This window comes from Callithrix jacchus, chromosome 2, assembly GCF_049354715.1.
Source record: "Callithrix jacchus isolate 240 chromosome 2, calJac240_pri, whole genome shotgun sequence".
Taxonomy (NCBI): Eukaryota; Metazoa; Chordata; class Mammalia; order Primates; family Cebidae; genus Callithrix; species Callithrix jacchus.
The window spans coordinates 98,831,658-98,850,566 of NC_133503.1; the positions used below are offsets into that span (position 1 = coordinate 98,831,658).

The following is an 18,909-nucleotide window of genomic DNA, read 5'->3' on the forward strand; positions in this document are numbered from 1 at the left end:
TTTATTTTTTTGAGACGGAGCTTCCCTCTTGTTACTCAGGCTGGGGTGCAATGGTGTGATCCCAGCTCACCGCAACCACTGCCTCCCAGGTTCAAGCAATTCTGAATCAGCCTCCCGAGTAGCTGGGACTACAGGCACACACCACCAGCCCAGCTAATTTTTGTATTTTTAGTAGAGACGAGTTTTCACCATGTTGACCAGGATGGTCTTGATTTCTTGACCTCGTGATCCACCTGCCTCAGCCTCCCAAAGTGCTGGGATTATAGGCATGAGCCACCGTGCCCAGCTGATTTTATTTCTTTAAGTAAAAAATGAAAAGGAGGCTGGGCACGGTGGCTCGCACCTGTAATCCCAGCACTTTGTGAAGCCAAGGCTGGTGGATCACCTGAGATCAGCAGTTCGAGACCAGCCTGGGCAACATGGTGAAACCCCATTTCTAAAAAAAAAAATTTTTTTAATTTTTTAAAAACGAAAAGATAGTTGGATAACTTAGGTATGTGGAATAGAGAAGTCAATGTTCACTCAGGAAGGTCTTGGTAAAAAGAGGCAGAAAAGAGTGTTACGAGAAGGTAAAGAGTAGGGGCCATAAAGAATAGATCATTTAAAATAATTCTAATGCAAAATAGTGCTGTCAGATTTCTAGTTTTTATAAATTTATCAGCTATCTTCTATCTCTATTTAAATCTATGTCCTTTTAATTAGAGAGTTTATCACAACAGCTACGTCCAGAAGTAGACAGATAAAGAAATCCTAAGTCTAAAATTATAACACATTTAACTTATTCCCATGAGAATAGGTTAATTTATGAAAAAGTCACCTGACCTGGGAAATAAATTTAAAATCATGTTTGAAATTTGCATTATTAAGGAAGAACTGATAGCTTAACATTTCTTCTGCACTTCCCATTACTTAATCACTGCTAAAAGCACATGTACAGTTTCTCTTAAGATCTAAACCAATATTTGTGCAATTTAAGAAAACCACCAGCCTTGTATTTTGGAAAACAAAACCTAGAACATTTTCTAAATCATAATGATTTCTAGGTTTGCCTTCCTGAATATGGTAGGGGTTTTTGTAACCAACCACAGATTATTACCACAACCTATGTTCCAGTACCTACATTATGCACATGCATATTTTTCTCAAGAAATTTAGAGCCCCTACATTTTCTCAAAAGCAGATGTTTTCCTTCTTAGATAATATTTTGAAACATACTCACAAGACCTTTAAAATAGAAAGGAAAAACCAAAAGTGTGCATTTTAAGAGATGTATTGCAATAGCTCTTAATTGTGGGAGAAAGAGATTCTGGTCTTTTAAGAAAAAAAAAGGAATTTAATGTAATGATCTTGCTTTGATCTAAGAATCTCAGAGGAAGATGGCAAAGGTGCTCACAAGCTCTGCAGGCACAAACAATGCTTAAAGTAATTGAGCAGAAATGGACTACTTGGAACACCAATATCATCATTACTGACATATGCACTAAGTACTTCAGTTTGTACTGCCAATATCACCAGTACTGGATTCTGGACACAGCCATAGCACCACTCTCATGGCTGTCCTGAAAACTATCTCACTGTAATAACCACAGCTGCCAGAGGGTTCTCCAGTTTTCCATGCTCTATGTTACCAGCTTGCAACTTACAGATGCATTTGATTAGCAGAACTAGGTCACATGCTCACACTCTCAATATGAGGAAGTCTGGGAAAGAAATAATGTAGCATCTTCAGCCTCTCTTCCATTCTTTAAAGCCTTGTCATCATCTGCATTGAGGCTAAGTTTCATGGATTCCAGACGTTGCAAAGGGGAAAGAAAATGAAACACAGAAGAAATATGTCTGGAGATCTTAAGTCGCAGAGCTGGAAGTGGCATACATGACATTTGTTCACATTCCTTTGAGGAGAAATTAATGTAGTCACAACTAACGTCAAAAAAGATCGGGAAATTGTGTATGTCTGGGAACCTCTATGTCAACTTGCAATTTCTATGAAGGAAGAAGATAATGGATTTTGGTGGACAGTGAGCAGTCTCTGCTACAGTCAAGTATGTGAGGTGGCTAACAAGATACATTTAAGAGCCATTGAACATCAAAATTGATGAGATGAGGAATTCTTCAAACATAGGAAGAAGGCTTAGATACTGGGCAGGTAAAAACAATCATAAATATCTAAGCAAAGAGCAGGATGTACTACCATATCTGTGTACAATCCTGCATGATCACTTTCATGAGCTCCTCTTCTGCATGTTGCTGCCTCCTCCTTTGCTCTCTTTTCTGATCTGTACACACACTCTTGTGATCTCATCTACTCTCATAGTTCAATGGCTCTTAAATATACCTCATCAGCCACCTTCACATACTTGACTGTAGCAAAGACTGCTCACTGTCCACCAAAATCCATTATCTTCTTCCTTCATAGAAATAGAATTGCAAGTTGACATAGAGGTTCCCAGACATACACAATTTCCCAGTCTTTTTTGACGTTAGTTGTAACCACGTTAATTTCTCCTCAAAGGAATGTGAACAAATGTCATGTGTGCCACTTCCAGCTCTGCGACTTAAGATGTCCAGATCTGTTTCTTCTCTATTTCATTTTCCTTTCCCCTTTGCAGCCTCTGGAATCTATGGAACTTAGACTCAATGCAGATGATGACAAGGCTTTAAAGAATGGAAGAACACCTAGGAAACTGGGTTACTGAATAAGAAGCAGAGCTACCCACCAACCTGGAATGCTGACCTTGAACTAAAGTGTGAGAGGCTGTATTTAAAGGCCTATCTCAGGTAAGCTACTGGATTATAGTTAGTTATCTTTACCTTTTTAAAGCTGTTTAGTCTTATCCTAACACACGTGCACATACACAAGCACACACACACTAACAAATTTACCATCTCTCAATAAAATCAGTATGTACTCAACTGGGTACAAACCTTGGATTGGCCTAGATTCCTCTTTCTCTCTTGCTCTCCAAATTCAACAGAACACTAAATTATGTTATTTATACTGCATTCAACTATTTCTTTCTTTAAATCTAAAGCTACCACTTCAGTTTGGGCTCTTAGTTTATTGTTCCCAGTGTGCCTTTGTTTAGCTGCCCTCTCTGCATCGAATGTCTTCTCTCTCTCTTTCTGTTTATAGAAATTGAATCTCTCTGTGTTATCCAGGCTGGACTTGAACTCTTGGGCTCAACCAATCCTCCCACCATGGCCTTCCAAAGTGCTGGGATTATAGGCATGAGCCACTGCTCCTCATTTGCTCTCTCTTTTTCTCTAGCTTTTAAAAAAATGTTAACTTAATTTTAAGTCCTGGGATGTTCAGGTTTGATACATACATAAATGTGTGCCATGGTGGTTTGCTGCACCTATCAACCCACCTCTAGCTATTTTTACTCATCTTTCAGGTCTCAACTTAGTTACTGTCTTCAACAAGGGTCCCCAGTGATACACAAATGTTCTTCCTCTGTGATCCACTAGCACGCAGTGGCTATCTCTAGCTTAGCAGTTGCCCTAAAACATTGAAATTAATTATAAATATGAATAGGTAGACTGTAAAAACCTTGAGGCAGAGATTGCATCTGTTGATAGAATGACTATACTCCACTATTCAGATGTATAAAGAAATGATTACAACTTTACTCCCTTGCAATATCAGCCTTGCTGCTTGCCTGACACTGAGCTCCCTACAGGAGATTGCAGGAAATGCAGAGATACCTTTTATTGTGCATGAGGGCAAAGACAGACTCAGAGAGCAGTACTTTTGCCTGTTTCTTTACCTAAATCTCTCCCTTAGCTGCTACTAATTAATTATCTACAAAACAGTTTGAAATCTTTTCAATCTTCCAAAAAAGCAAGGAGTAAGCTACTTCTCTCTGGGACTGTCCCATTTTTTTTTTTCTGGGGATTCTAACCATATTTCCAGGGTTTTGGTACAGGAAAGAGTTATACTCTTTTCAGACTTTCTTTTCTGTGTGGATGGAACCCTCCTTGCATTCTCTCTACATGATGACTTTAAATTAATTCTAAGATCCGGAATCGCATCCAGCAAGTTTCTTCATATATAAAAATAAAATGTGCAAAGAAAATTTGAAATTTACAATTCTTCTTCTCACACAAAAAATACTGGATTTCAATATTATTATCCTGATATGAATTCAAAAACTCTAATTTGGATGTTCAAAGATTACTCCCTTGCATATCTACCCTACTGCTAATCTTCCTAGAGAAAAAGATATCTCTGACAGAAGAGCAGTTCTCTCATTAGAGGAAAGTACACAAAAACATTTTTCTTAGGTTAATTCCCAAGAGACAGAATCTGAGGTGGAGAATTGTGTGCAGGAAGTTTACTAGGGGGTGGTCTCAGCCGCAATCTCATAGAGGAAATTGGGGAAGCAGAGGGAGAAGTTGAATTGCTGTTCAGGTGCAATTAACCCTTTAATTGCACCATGGGTGCTCTGGAGCAAGGATTCAGAGAAATGATGAGAATGGCTTTAAGTTTTCATAGGCCACGTGTGGTAGATTATCTTTTCCAAGATGGCCCTAGCAATATTTTCCATTCTACATGCTCTTTTGCAATGTTACCTCTCTCACTCTGCCATCAGGAGATGAGATCTGTTTTCCATACCCTTGAATCTGGCTGGATAACCTGAAGCAGAAGTGATGCAGTATAACATCTAAGCCTGGGCCTGAAGAGATCCCTGCCTTCTGACTTCAATATTGAGATAGTTCTTGGAAGTCAGCTACCATGCAAGAAATCATACTACCATGAGACCACCATTTTGTGAGGAAGCCCAAGCTACACATATGAAGAGAAACAGGATACAAGAGAAGCACAAAAAATACAATGTATAAATATGCAAATAAAGCCTTCTTGGACCTCTAAGAAACTAACTTAGTTCAGTTGACTGAGTGACCTGGCCAATGTCACCACTAAGGCCTGCTTGAATTCTTGACCCACAGAATCATGAGCACATAAAATCATGGTTGTTTGAAGTCACTACATTTTGATATAGTTTGTTACACCAAAATAGAAATGGATGAAGAACTCAGCATCATAATTTTTTCAGATCTTTAGAGCATGTCCCAGCTGACATCTAGATTGCATTGTCTTAAACAGCCATCCATGCAGAAGACTTTCCAATAATTCCAACTTTCTACACATAGGAAACAGTCAAGTTGGACTCCCACTGTAACAGTTAAAAGATGGTAATCTCCCACTTCATTCACCCTCAGTCTTACTCGATTCTGCCTATCACTTCCTTTCCTAAACTTCTGAAGCTAAAGACCACTCAAGTTTCAGTAGAAACCATGACTTTTAAATCAGAACAATTTCATTTCCTTGAGAAGAATTTTTTGAGTTCTGAAGCCAGTCCCCTGAGAAAATGCTGATGGAAAACATAATTACAGCATCCTAAAGCATTAGGATTCCTGTCCTGATTACAACAAAAGACTCATGGGATTTCCATGAGACTGCCATTCCTGGAAATGGTTCTATAATTGGAATCAAAGGCAAAAGGAAAATGAAATTCAGATCAATTCCTTGGGTTCTTCCTGTTTATCCTTATTCTAAATTTTAACATAACAAGATGAAGTAAGATTTCAGTCTGCTATTCTAGCATTCACTGTTTCCTTGCCTTTGGTATCCAAGTTTTAAAACCCTGATGTAGTGCATAGAAATAATAGAAAATTCTCATACTGTGCCTCTGGTTGGGTGGAATCATCCTATGTCAATACTAAGTAATGCAGCTTCCAGGGAGTCAACTGACTTGTCTGACCTTGCAAAGTCATCACCATTAATCATGGCAGAATTTTTTTATAGAGACCATGGTGGCTATCAAATTGTCTTATTCTGTTTCTGCTGCTATTATAAAATATATGAGACCAGATAATTTGTTATAACAACTTATTTCTTACAGTTCTGGACATAGGAAGTCCAAGATCAAGGTCCCTGCAGATTCAAGATATGGTGAGGTAAGGCATTCATGTTGCATCTTCACATGGCAGAGGGGGCAAACGGACAGAAGAGATGAATGCTGTGTCTTCATATTTTGGAAGGGAGAAGGGCAATAAAGGGCCTAGTTAGTTCCCTCCAGCTTTTTATAAGGTCACTAATTCCATTTACAATCATGACTTAATCTCCTCCGAAAGGCTCTATCTCTTTATATTATAATTCATATCATCACATTGGCAATTATGTTTCAAAATATGAATTTTGAAGACACATTTAGATCATAGCACAAATTGTAATTACGGAAAATAATAGAAAACAACAAATTATGTTGTCATACTCCTCCTACAGCCTCATTTCATTAAATTGTTGAGCTCTGACCTTTGTAACCTACAAAAACAGCATCTCCATAGGCTTCGACCTAATACAAATAATAAAACTAAAGTGTATGTGACTAAACTGTATAAAACTAATCGAGTGACTGCCTGAAGGTAACCCAACTAGTTGGACAGTGGCAGGGAGGTTATTAGAATCCAGTCTTCACTTGACACTCCCTATGATGATTCCTTTTACCCTCTGCTACCTCTTATTATCAATCAACATTTTAATGATGTTAGGTGGAAAAAGCTCAGGATTTAGAGACCTTGATAAATTCAGAATACAGTGTTCCAAGTCATTGAAGTTCCGTGAGCCATTTATTCTTTACCTGTAGAATGGAAATAGTAAATTCAAAATTAAGGAGGCTGCATATAAAGCATCTATTATTCATGCAGCCCCTGTGTATAAGTAGGTTGGGCTGCCACATATGTAGAGAGTTCTTTGACCTCCCAGAGGAAGTCCCTGAAAGACTCCATTAAGCACCCTTCAATCTGACATCCTCATCTCCCTTGTTTGGTTACTTTTGGGAATGTAAAGTGTTGCATATTGAGAAGACCTCTTACTTATTTAAATATCTTTACCTGGTAGGGGGTTTGCATCTGTCCTTTTGGTGAGTTTAGTTAATGAAACTAGTTAGAACAACCAACTATCATTCTACTCAGAAAGTTGGTTCAATTCTATTGAAGTCTTGAAGGAAAAATGAGAGATCTATATTCAAATAATGACTCTTGGTTATTAATGCCATCAGTCATAGTTTGAATAATAGAAAAATTAACAAGTAGACATATTAAGAAAGGTCTCATGGAAGAAAAAATATGTGAACAAAGTTTTAAAAGTTAGCATCTGACCTTGCAAATATACAACAAAACAAGGTAAAATGTAATGAGACTTCGAGGATTCATAGGGAAATATTTCTCAGATAAGATTCTTCATTTGCAAGTAAGAGGAAACAACTCTGGTTACTTAAGCAATAAAGGGGATGTATTAAGGGGATAACAAGCAGCTCATGAAATGGACAAGAGGCTGGAAACCCAAGTTTGGATGCCAGGGAGGAATCAGCACCAGATGCAAGAGCAACTCTGGCTATAGAGACCGCATTGTTTTTTTTCTATTCATGTGTCTTTTTGTAGGTCTAAGGGTGAAGGAATTAATGGGACAAGTCTAGACCAAGTCCAGATCAAGTCCACAGGGAATAAGGCTACCAATTTAGAGCTGCACCAGAACTATACAGGATAGATAATTCTACCAAAAGAAAATCAGGTTGTTTTCAGGAAGAATACATATTGAACAGACATATGAACCAATAAGTGTCCACCCTAGAGTAGAACACAAGACAAGGTGGTTTGAGCAGGAAGGAAAAGAAATTTCATTGAAGACTTTCTTTGTGCTAGGTACTGTGGTATTTCATACTTCTATCATTTAATTTTCAAAACAACCCTGAAAATCAATTATTTTCTCCTTTTCCAAATGAGAAACTGAAGCCAGGTTAAGGAAATTGCTTAGGTTTGTATGGCCAATAAGGATTTGGGCTGGGATTTGCATTTGTGTCTGCAGCTCTGCATTTGTGCTCTTCTAAAATGAGAGACAAGGCAAAGTCAGTAGTGCTGCTAGCCTGTAGGAGGAGCAGGCTAGCTTAGCTGTCGTAGCAGGAGGACTGGCAGAGTTACGGGTCCTGCAGAGGAGAATAAAAGAGAGATAGCAGTGAAAAGATCAGCAAGCGGGTACCAAGACAGAACTGGAGAATAACAGAGGAAGGATGAAAGCTATACAAATCTCCCCACAGGCTAGTGATTAGTCTTACTTTACTTTTTTAAAATAAATGAATAATAAAAACAAACACAAGTACACTGACCTCCAGGTTGGCAGGACAGGAGATGGGGCAGAGGGATAGAAATAAAGGATGAAAAGGGTATGAAGCAGGAAGGAAGCTGAGTGTTTGAGTTGGTCCAGTGTCCGAATGTCAGTAATTTTTATAAATGGACAGATGCTTCTTTTTCCAATAATTTAGCACTAAAAATGTTTATTGAACACTTGCTATAGAGACTACAGTAACAAAGAAAGAGACTAGTGTAAACTGAGATTGGTGAAACAGCAGGGAATCAAGTAGGCCTGGCAGGCCATGGGAAGGAGACCTGCTGTCATTAACTTTAAGAACAACTTGGATCTATTGAAAGATTTCCAAGATGGGAGTGACATAATCTCGTTTATACTTCATCAAAATTACTCTGGCTACGGGGTAGCCAATAGACTGAATGGAAAAGAATGGCAGCAAGATATCCACTTATTTCTATGGAGTCACTTCCTGAGTGAAGGAGAAAACCTTCCTTAATTGAATTTAGTCCCTATGACTTTAGCCTTTTCAAGTGTTCAGGGGAGAATTGTGCAATGAGCTCTCTGGACCTAGTGCCTGCCATAGTTTGGATGTCTGTCCTTTTCTAAACCTTAAATTGAAATTTGATATTCAAGGTTGGGTCTCCCAGGAGGCATTTGGGTCATGGGGGCAGATCCTTCATGAATAGATTAATGCCTTTTCTTAGGGGCTCATTTTGTTAGTTCTTTGTTTGTTTTGAGACAGAGTCTCACTTCTTACCCAGGCTGGAGTGCAGTGGTGTGATCCTGGCTCACTGTTACTTCTGCTTCCCAGGTTCAAGCAATTGTCATGCCTCAGACTCTCAAGTAGCTGAGATTATAGGCAGACATACCACGCCCAGCTAATTTTTGTGGTTTTAGTAGAGACAAAGTTTCATCATGTTGGTTAGGGTGGTCTTGAATTCCTGACCTCAAGTAATCTGCCTACTTCAGTTTCCCAAAGTGCTGGGACTATAGGTGTGAGCCAGTGTGCCTGGCCTCATTCTGTTTGTTAAAAATAGCTTCGTGCCTCCCACCCCCTCACTTGCTTCCTGTCTTGCCATGTGATCTCTGCACACACTGGATCCCTTTCACCTTCCACCATGAGCAGAAGTAGTTTGAGGCCCTCACTAGAAGCTGAATCTTGAACTTCCCAGGCATCAGAATTATGAGTGAAATAATTACACAGCCTCAGGCATTTCTTTTTAGCAACACAAAATAGACTAATATAAATCCGTTCCCTCCCTGTATTAATACTCTTCTTAATTCCTCATTTCCCATTTATATTGTTGAATAAAGAGCCTCCACTTTCTTTTTTTCTTTTTTGTGGTGTAGCATTTAGTCACCTGACTAGGAAGAGACTTAAACAAATTCAATAACTGACAACATTCTAAACAGTGATCTTTCCCCTATAGGAGGGATGTTCACATTTTAAAAGGTGCAATCCATTGAAAAAACAAGAGCGTTAATGGTAAATTTTCAGTCTTGAGTTACTGAGGGGGGCTATCAAGGTGTTTGAGGTTGGTGAATTTGAACACTACTCAAATCCATCACCAAGTTTGAAATATGTAGGCCTACATTTGGACTCCAGTGAAAGGTTACTTTTGACGTCAAAAAGCATGTCTTCGTATAATTGACAAAACAAAAGGTCTTAAAGGTTAGCACAGGGACCAGTCCGTTAGGCACAGACTGCACAACAGACACAGAGAATCACCATCCCACCATCCCCCTGCCACTTTGTTGGAGCTCATATCAGGGCCTGAAATTAAATTTGGCATCAATTTTAAACTCTTCATTGAGGCACCTAACATCTATTTTAGTCATAAACCTCCCATTTATGACCTGGACCTTTATGATTCAGAGTACACCTGAGTGTTGTGAATGTTTTTCAGACTTTTTGCTCATGCTTTCTTTTCTGTGTAAAGAATCATATTATTTAAGTGGTTTGAAATTTTTGGAGGTTTTCTGGGTGTCTTAGTCTGTGTAGACTGCTATAACAAAATAAACCGAGTGGCTTATAAACAATGGAAATTAATTTCTCCTGGTTTTAGAGGCTGGGAAGTCTAAGATGAAGGTGCCAACAGGCTCAGTGTCTGATGAGGGCTTTCTGACTCATAGCACCTTCTCGCTATGTCCTCACATGGTGAAAGGGGCAAAGCAGCTCTCTGAGGCCTTTTATATTGTTTAATATAAACTCTTTTTGAATGGAACTATTTCTTTTTTAAAAAAATTAATTTTATTATGTATGTTTAAGTCATACAACATGATGTTGCAGGATACCTATATAGTAAGATGGTTACTACAGGGAACAGATGAACATATCCATCATCTCACTTAGTTACCCATTTTGCTTTTCTGGGGCCTCTTTTATAAGGGCACTAATTCCATTGATGAGGGTGCTCTTCACTAAAAACCTAATCACCTCCCAAAGGCTCCAGATCCTAATACCATCACTTTGGGGATTAAGATTTCAACATGTGTGTTCTAAGTGAGTAACTCAGGAATGGAAAACTAAACATCATATGTTCTCACTGATATGTGGGAGCCGAACTATGAGGATGCAAAGGCATAAAACTGATACAGTGGACACTGGGGACTTGGGAGGAAGAGTGGGAGGGGGCAAGGGATAAAAGACTACAAATTTGGTGCAATGTATACTGCTGGGTGAGAGGTGCACCAAAATCTCACAAATCACCACTAAAGAACTTGCTTCTGTAACCAAATACCACCTGTACCCTGATGTCCTATGAAAAAATTTAAAAAATAAGCATTGACACATAGAAAAGGTTAAAAACATAGCAAAATAAAAAAGATTTCAACATACGTATTTTGGGAAAACAAAACATTCAGATCATAGCAATGAGTCTAGAGAGGCAATAATGTCTAAGCGTTGGAAAGATAATAACAGGATACACAGCACTGGGATCTAAACAGTGTGAGCCTTCATGCTGTGCTCTGAGCACTTTAAAATATGTTGTTCCTTGTATTTCTCAGTACAGCTCAAAGAGACAGGGGCATTAACATTTCCAAATAATAAATAAGGAAATACAGCTAACTGACTTGAAGGCATTCAGCTCATAAGGGCAGCACACATGAAAGGTAAAGTGCACTGGCTGGAACCTCAAATGGTGCATCTCTGCTGCTTACCAGTTAAGTGACTGATATGGTTTGTCGGTGTCCCCACCCAAATCTCATCTTATAGTTCCTGTAATCCCCACATGTGGTGGGAGGAACCCAGTGGGAGGTAGCTGACGTGGAGGCTGTTATCCCCATGCCATTCTCGTGATAGTGAGTAAATTCTTCTAAGAGCTGATGGATTTATAAGGGGTTTCCCCCCTCACCCAGTTCTCATTCTTCTCCTTATTGCCACCACATGAAGAAGGACATGTTTGCTTCTCCTTCTGCCATGATTGTCAGTTTCCTGAGGCCTCTACAGCTCTGCAGAACTGTAAGTCAATTAAACCTCTTTCCTTCATAATTTATCCAGTGTCAGGCAGTTTTTTATAGCAGCATCAGAATGGACTAATACAGTTTCCTTGGCCAAGTTATTGAAACACACTCTTGTGTTTTTGGTTGCCTTATATGTGATATAGAAATAATGCCAGTATTTCACATATACACCATAGAATACCATGAAGCCATAAAAAAGAATGAATTCTGGCCGGGTGCGATGGCTCAAGCCTGTAATCCCAGCACTTTGGGAGGCCGAGGCGGGTAGATCACGAGGTCAAGAGATCAAGACCATCCTGGTCAACATGGTGAAACCCTGTCCCTACTAAAAGTACAAAAAATTAGCTGGGCATGGTGACGCATGCCTGTAATCCCAGCTCCTCAGGAGGCTGAGGCAGGAGAATTGCCTGAACCCAGGACGTGGAGGTTGTGGTGAGCCGAGATCGCGCCATTGCACTTCAGCCTGGGTAACAAGAGCGAAACTCTGTCTCAAAAAAAAGAATGAATTCATGTCCTTTGCAGGGACATGGATGAACTGGAAGCCTTTGTTCTCAGCAAACTAACATAGGAACAGAAATCCAAACACCACATGTATTCATTCATAAGTGGGAGTTGAACAATGAGAACACATGGACACAGGGAGGGGAACATCACACACTGGGACCTGTCAGGGAGTGGGGGGCAGGGGAGAGCATTAGGACAAGCACCTAATTCATGTGGGGCTTAAAACCTAAATGACAGATTGATAGGTGCAGCAAACCACCATGGCATATGTATACCTATATAACAAACCTGCATTTTCTGCACATGTATCCCAGAACTTAAAGTAAAATTAAATAAAAGCAAGCAAGAAAGCAAGAGGAAGAAAAAAAAGAATGCCAGTGTTCTCTTGTAGGGTTGTTTTGAGGATTAACTAAAGAACTGATTGTATTGTCTCTCTGTCTTCTGTAACCTGTTATTCTCCTGTCTGCTGAGCTCCCCAGTGGCCCCACGACTAGAACTTTGGTGCCCACTGAGCCTATCCTCTTTGAGCCATGCCCAAATCTTTAGCACTGCTCACTTCTTCCCTGACATGGTCAAACTCCGAAGCTCTCTTCCCTCATGTCCCTTTCACACAAAGAACATCCATTGAAAACAGTTATAACAAATTAATAGCAGTGTTGAGTAAAGCCCAGAGTGTGTCTCTCATCTGTTAGTTTGTGACTGGTTTGTTTTACCATCTCTATCTGCAACAAGGAAACGCATACATGATGGTAGATGTGCAGACACCATGACTTTTTTCCTAAGGAAGAGTAGGGGCCTTCCTAGTTTCACAGATTACACACAGTAGGTAATCACCAACTCTGTACTTGAGTGAGATTGGCCCATTTAAGCAACTAATTGCAACATGGAGCGATGGGAGCCCTAAGCCAAGGGCAGGTGTTTGCGATATGGGCTGCAAAATAGAATCACCTGGGAAGCTTTTAAAAGGCTTGACTCTCAGGTCATACCATAGACAAATTAAATGAGCATTTTTTGAGCTAAGAACCAGACAGGTATTTTTTTCAAACTCCCTACATTATTTCAATTTAATCTGGGCAGTTAACAAAAACAAATTTCAATATTCAGCCAAGATTGAAAACTGCTGCCTGCCGACTTTGTGGCCACAGTAGTTAAACTCATCTAATCAGTTTTCCTCTGGCTCCTTCACAAAACAGTTTGTTCACCTGGAAACTTGTGCTCACCTATAATAAGTCATTTGCATTGCCTTGAAGATGAATTTCATTTTGCAAAAATTACCACTAATTAAAAGACAATTCAAGATGTTAACAAGGGTCAATTTATCAAGAAGATGTAACAATGGTAAATATGTGTGTACCAAATAAAAAAGCTTCAAAATATAAACTAGGCTCAGCAGCTGCTAGGGAGTCTGGGGCGGGAGGATGGCTTGAGCCTAGGATTCCAAGGCTTCGCTGAACTATGATCATGTCACTTGCACTCTAGTCTGGGTGACATATCAAGACCCTGTCTCTAATTTAAAGATGAAAGATTGAGAGACATACACTATGCAAAAACTGATGTAACTAAAAAGAGAGCCAAATCCACAATCTTGCCTGGAGATTTGATCTCTCTCACAGTAATTGATAGAACAAACTTGACAAAAAATAAATCCAGTAGGATGGTAGAAGACTTTAAAAATGCTGTCAACCAATTTGACTTAATATATGTAGAACACTACATCCAAGGATTGTATTCTACACATTGTTTTCAAATGTACGTGGAACCTTTAAAAGAATAACCCATGTTTTAGGTTATAAAGAAGCTCCAATAAATTATCTAAAGATTGAAAAAAAATTAAAAGACAAACATAGAACAAAATTCTGATATTTAATGTTACTATTTGAACACGTGTTTCTCATTTCTATAATCAACTGGTAGGGAGTCAAACTAACATACTCGATAACAGAAAATAATTTCTTATTCGATACCTGAAATTAAAGGGATTTCCGGTGAGGAGTCCTCACATATTGGATGGTGTCGTCATCTACTGGCACAACGTGGTATTGCAGTTGACCGTTAGATCCTGAGGACTCCGAGAGTAAAAATGCCTCTGCCCAGAGGGGGTTATTTATCACTCACTCCAGCGAGGCATAATTTTTCTGGGTCCAATACGTGGATTCCGCATCCTCCAAGGAGTCTTGGTTCTTACCAAAAGACTAGTACTAGTGACCAAAATCTGATACTGTCTCTGAATGAGAGTTAGTGTTTGATTAAATTGTGTTTTGAGAAAAAAAAATTTGTGGAGTATAGAGATACAGAAAAAAAATATTTGAGGAAACCTTAAAAGCATTATGTGGATTAAACTAAAATTTCAAAGAGTTATAAATCCAGAATATTAGGAGACTTTACTGCTCCTGATTTATTTTAATGGTACTGAATAATGCTTGTGAGTGTTATAATCAGCCTATCTGGAGAGATCCTATAACAAGCACTGAGATTTATCTTCCCAATATCCATTAGGCTCTTCCCCTTTACTAACAGCATCCAAATTTTGTTCCAAGAAAATTTATCCCAAGCTACAAAACTCAATGTCTAGCACACCATTGCCTTCAGTTAGGGACCTCTACATGAAACTGTTCTCATCGGTGGAATGTCGGTAACAGTCTGCTGGGAATTTCTGGGGAAAAATTTTGCCTCCTGATAAGTATGTAATCCTTCTTCATCCTTTCTGCCAGTAAGGTGGGCAAAGGCAAAATAGGCATCGTGTGGCCATTAAAATAGAAGCCACATGCTAAAGACAGTAAGGTAGGGAGGCAGATGGAGCCTGGAACAGCAGTGACTTCATGGGCCTAATACAGTAGCTCTGGACTCCCTGTCTCCCTAAAGAAAGCCATTATAGACTGAACTATGTCCCCACAAAATTTATGTTTTGAAGTCTTAACTCCTCATGTGACTGTATTTGGAGATAGGACCTTTTGGAAGTAATCAAGGTTAAATGGGGTCATGGGGTGAAGACCTGATCTGATCCGACTGGTGGTCTTAGAAGAAGAAAAAGGGATTGGAGGAACTGAAATGAGCAGCACCTTAATCTTAGACTCCCTAGCCTCCAGAACTGAGAGAAATACATTTCCGTTGTGTAAGTCATCCAGTCTAGAGTATTTAGTTACAACATCCTACACAGATTAAAAAAAAAAACAAAAAAAAACACCTCATCTGATTCAGCCACTGTAATGGGTTTTCTATTGCTTGCCCGTGCGCTCTCCTCTGATGCAAAATGGGGTACCTGAAAATGGAATGTTGCAAGTAAAAGAGATAAAAATACAAAATTTCCAGGAATACAAGGTAGAGAAGTAGACAATTAGGCTTCACCCACTACAAGCTGCAAAATTGATGACTTTTTTAATGTGGAATTCTTTGTGCTTACTGTAGCCGCAGCATCAAGGAAAGTAATAGAAAAATTAAAAATGGGTGTGCTTTTTAGTTGCTGAGTTTTGCAAAGTCCCCCTTGAGAGAAATGAATTCATACTAAAGCTAGTGATTCTGACAGCTAAGAGAGCAGGTGTGAGCCTGTGGCCTGCAACCTAAGACATCTGAGAAGCCTTTATGATAAGAGTCTACTAGCTTTAGAAAGAAAACACATTGCTTTCCTACCTCAAACTGAAGCCTTTCATGTCAGAGCTGAAGCAGCAGCCCTAGCAGGGGCTGGTATTGGGTTCCCAGCTTTCTCTTACAGGTCTCTGCTGGACATAGGAGGCATACCTGCTGGTAAATACAGATTAAAGGGTGTTGCTTTTCCTCCAAATGTACGATTTCACATTGCTGATGACAGAAGTTGAAGGGAAAGACTATGTGTGAAAAATGAAGACCTGTGACCAGGGAACAATATTTCTCAGACCTTATTCTATGACTGCATACAATCTTTGGCTGTGGCTGCTCACAGGTGGCATTGGATAGACTGAAAGCCTATGATATTTTAGAAGGAACTGTATTTCTTTAGGAATCCATTTCTAAATTCATTTAAAAATAACTGTATTTCTAAAGAAATGCCAGGTCAGTAGAGGAAGAAGGAGGCTGTCGGGTTGCAGACACCAGGGTGGGCAGCAGTGCCATTGGGCTTTGGTCCATAACTCTCCCTGGAAAGGCAGGAAGGCTTTGACATGGAGAGGGAGCGGCTGCCGCCGTAGTTTTGAGCTTAAGGGTACTAGGACTTACCTCAAACTTGTATACTGAGGAGACTCAGATGTTGGCCTCAGCAGCTAAACTCAGCAGATCAACCCATGAAAACTTGTATGTTGAGACAAAGAAAACGATCCATCAGAAAGCAACATCTATTATCTTGAGCATGGCAGTGAGGAAGCGGACAGGTATTGGAAACCCTGTTCTCTGAAAACCAGACTGAAAGATGACAAAGAAGCCCAAGATGGATGGTGGAGAGAGGTATAACATTCTAGTACCTCAATCTAGAAATTTTAGTAAGAAACAACAGCTTAATAGAAGACCAAGGATCAGAATTCCCAGAAGATGGTTCATAAGAAGAAAGAAAGAGGACATGATTGGAACTCATCAGCAGCTGCATAGCAGGTCATGCAAAATTGTGTGGAGGGGGGAGGAGAATAAAAATTTCCCAGATAATCAAAATTGGAACTCTAGCTTATCAGGTCCCAGATTACTTTTTTTTTTTTTCCCCCTTTTTGAGACAGGGTCTGGTTCTGTCACCCACGCTGGAGTGCACTGGGCCATCTTGGCTCACTTTAGCCTCTGCCTCCCAAGTTCAAGAGGTTCTTCTGCCTCAGCCTCCTGAGTAGCTGGGACTACAGGTGCCTGCCACCATGCCTGGATTCTTTTGGTATTTTTAGTAGAGACATAATTTCACCAAGTTAGCCAGGCTGGTTTCGAACTCCTGATTTCAAGTGATCCATTCACCTTAGCCTCCCAAAATGCTGGGATTATAAGCATGAGCCACTGTGCCGAGCCTCAGTGTACTTATTAAATTTCAAGCTAATCAGAACTATGATGGAGCCAAATTTATTGATTTGCCATCACCAAGAGTGCTTCCTAAGCCACCATGCCACTGGTTCCTGTTTCCTTTATTCCTTCAGCTAAGGAAATAATGATATTTCGAATTAAAACCTTACTGAAAGTATAGGTATAAAATAAAATAAAATACTGATGTTTAAATTTAGTTTTGTTTACAGATAGTTGTCAGTTGGTCTGAAATAAATTCACCAGCGAATAAATCTATTAATGTAGAATTGCTAATTAATGTAAAATATATAATTAGACTTCACCTTATTTGTTGTATGCGCACTGTGACGTAATAGTTGCTTCAGTGCAACTTGAAGTAACTGAATTAATAATTGTACTTGATATTAAGTGTTCTCAACTGAGTAACTTTTAAGTGAAACCGTTCAAGTTTACATTTGGGGAGTAGTAAAGGAATCAGCTTTTTCTATTGCTTATTTGGGGAATATAGTGATTTAAGATTATCAGTCACTGATCAGTAGATTGTTGAAAGTTAGTGAATCAGATTATAAACATTTAGCTAAGATATACAAGGATTGAGAACAAGGTAAACATCTGAAAATTTAGTATCTAGAAACACCTTAACTAGTAATATGCCAGCAACTGGGTGCACTACTAAAAGAAAATGTGAATATTTTTAATAGTTGGATTTTTAAATTATTTATTTTTTATTGCATTTTAAGTTTTGTGGTACATGTGCAGAACAAGCAAGATAGTTGCATAGGTACACACGTGGCAGTGTGATTTGCTGCCTTCCTCCCTTTCACCCACATCTGGCATTTCTTCCCATGTTATCCCTCCCCAGCTCCCCCTGCCGCTGTCCCTGCCCTATTCCCCCCAATAGACCCCAGTGTTTAGTGCTCCCCTTCCTGTGTCCATGTGTTCTCATTGTTCATCACCCACCTCTGAGTGAGAACATGCGGTATTTCATTTTCTGTTCTTGTGTCAGTTTGGTGAGAATGATGTTCTCCAGATTCATCCATGTCCCTACAAAGGACATGAACTCATCATTTTTGATGGCTGCATAATATTCCATGGTGTATATGTGCCACATTTTCCCTGTCCAGTCTATCATCGATGGGCATTTGGGTTGGTTCCAGGTCTTTGCTATTGTAAACAGTGGTGCAATGAACATTCCTGTGCATGTGTCCTTATAGTAGAATGATTTATAGTCCTTTGGTTATATACCCAGTAATGGTATTGCTGGGTCAAATGGAATTTCTATTTCTAGGTCCCTGAGGAATAGCCACACTGTCTTCCACAATGGTTGAACTAATTTACACTCTCACCAGCAGTGTAAAAGTGTTCTTATTTCTCCACATCCTCTCCAGCATCTGTTGTCTCCAGATTTTTTAATGATCGCCATTCTAACTGTTGTGAGATGGTATCTCAATGAAGTTTTGATTTGCATTCTCTAATGACCAGTGATGATGAGCTTTTTTCATGTTTGTTGGCCTCATGTATGTCTTCTTTTGTAAAGTGTCTGTTCATATTCTTTGCCCATTTTTGAATGGGCTTGTTTGTTTTTTTCTTGTAAATCTGTTTGAGTTCTTTGTAAATTCTGGATATCAGCTCTTTGTCAGATGGGTAAACTGCAAAATTTTTTCCCATTCTATTGGTTGCCAATTCACTCTAATAATTGTTTCTTTTGCTGTGCAGAGGCTGTGGAGTTTGATTAGGTCCCAATTGTATATTTTGGCTTTTGTTGCCAATGCTTTTGGTGTTTAGGTCATGAAGTCCTTGCCTACGCCTATGTCCTGGATGGTTTTGCCAGGTCTTATGTTTAAGTCTTT

General features: G+C 39.4%; 1 long non-coding RNA gene across 4 annotated transcripts in view; it reads left to right on the forward strand.

Annotated features, from left to right (window-relative positions):
• Positions 1-18,909, forward strand: part of LOC144581412 (uncharacterized) — a 134,893-nt gene that overhangs the window by 61,261 nt on the left and 54,723 nt on the right. For all 4 annotated transcript variants that reach the window (XR_013532177.1, XR_013532175.1, XR_013532174.1 and 1 more), the window contains exons 3-4: positions 5,907-5,961; positions 11,544-11,612. This is a non-coding gene — a long non-coding RNA (uncharacterized LOC144581412). The remainder of the gene's footprint in view (positions 1-5,906; positions 5,962-11,543; positions 11,613-18,909) is intronic.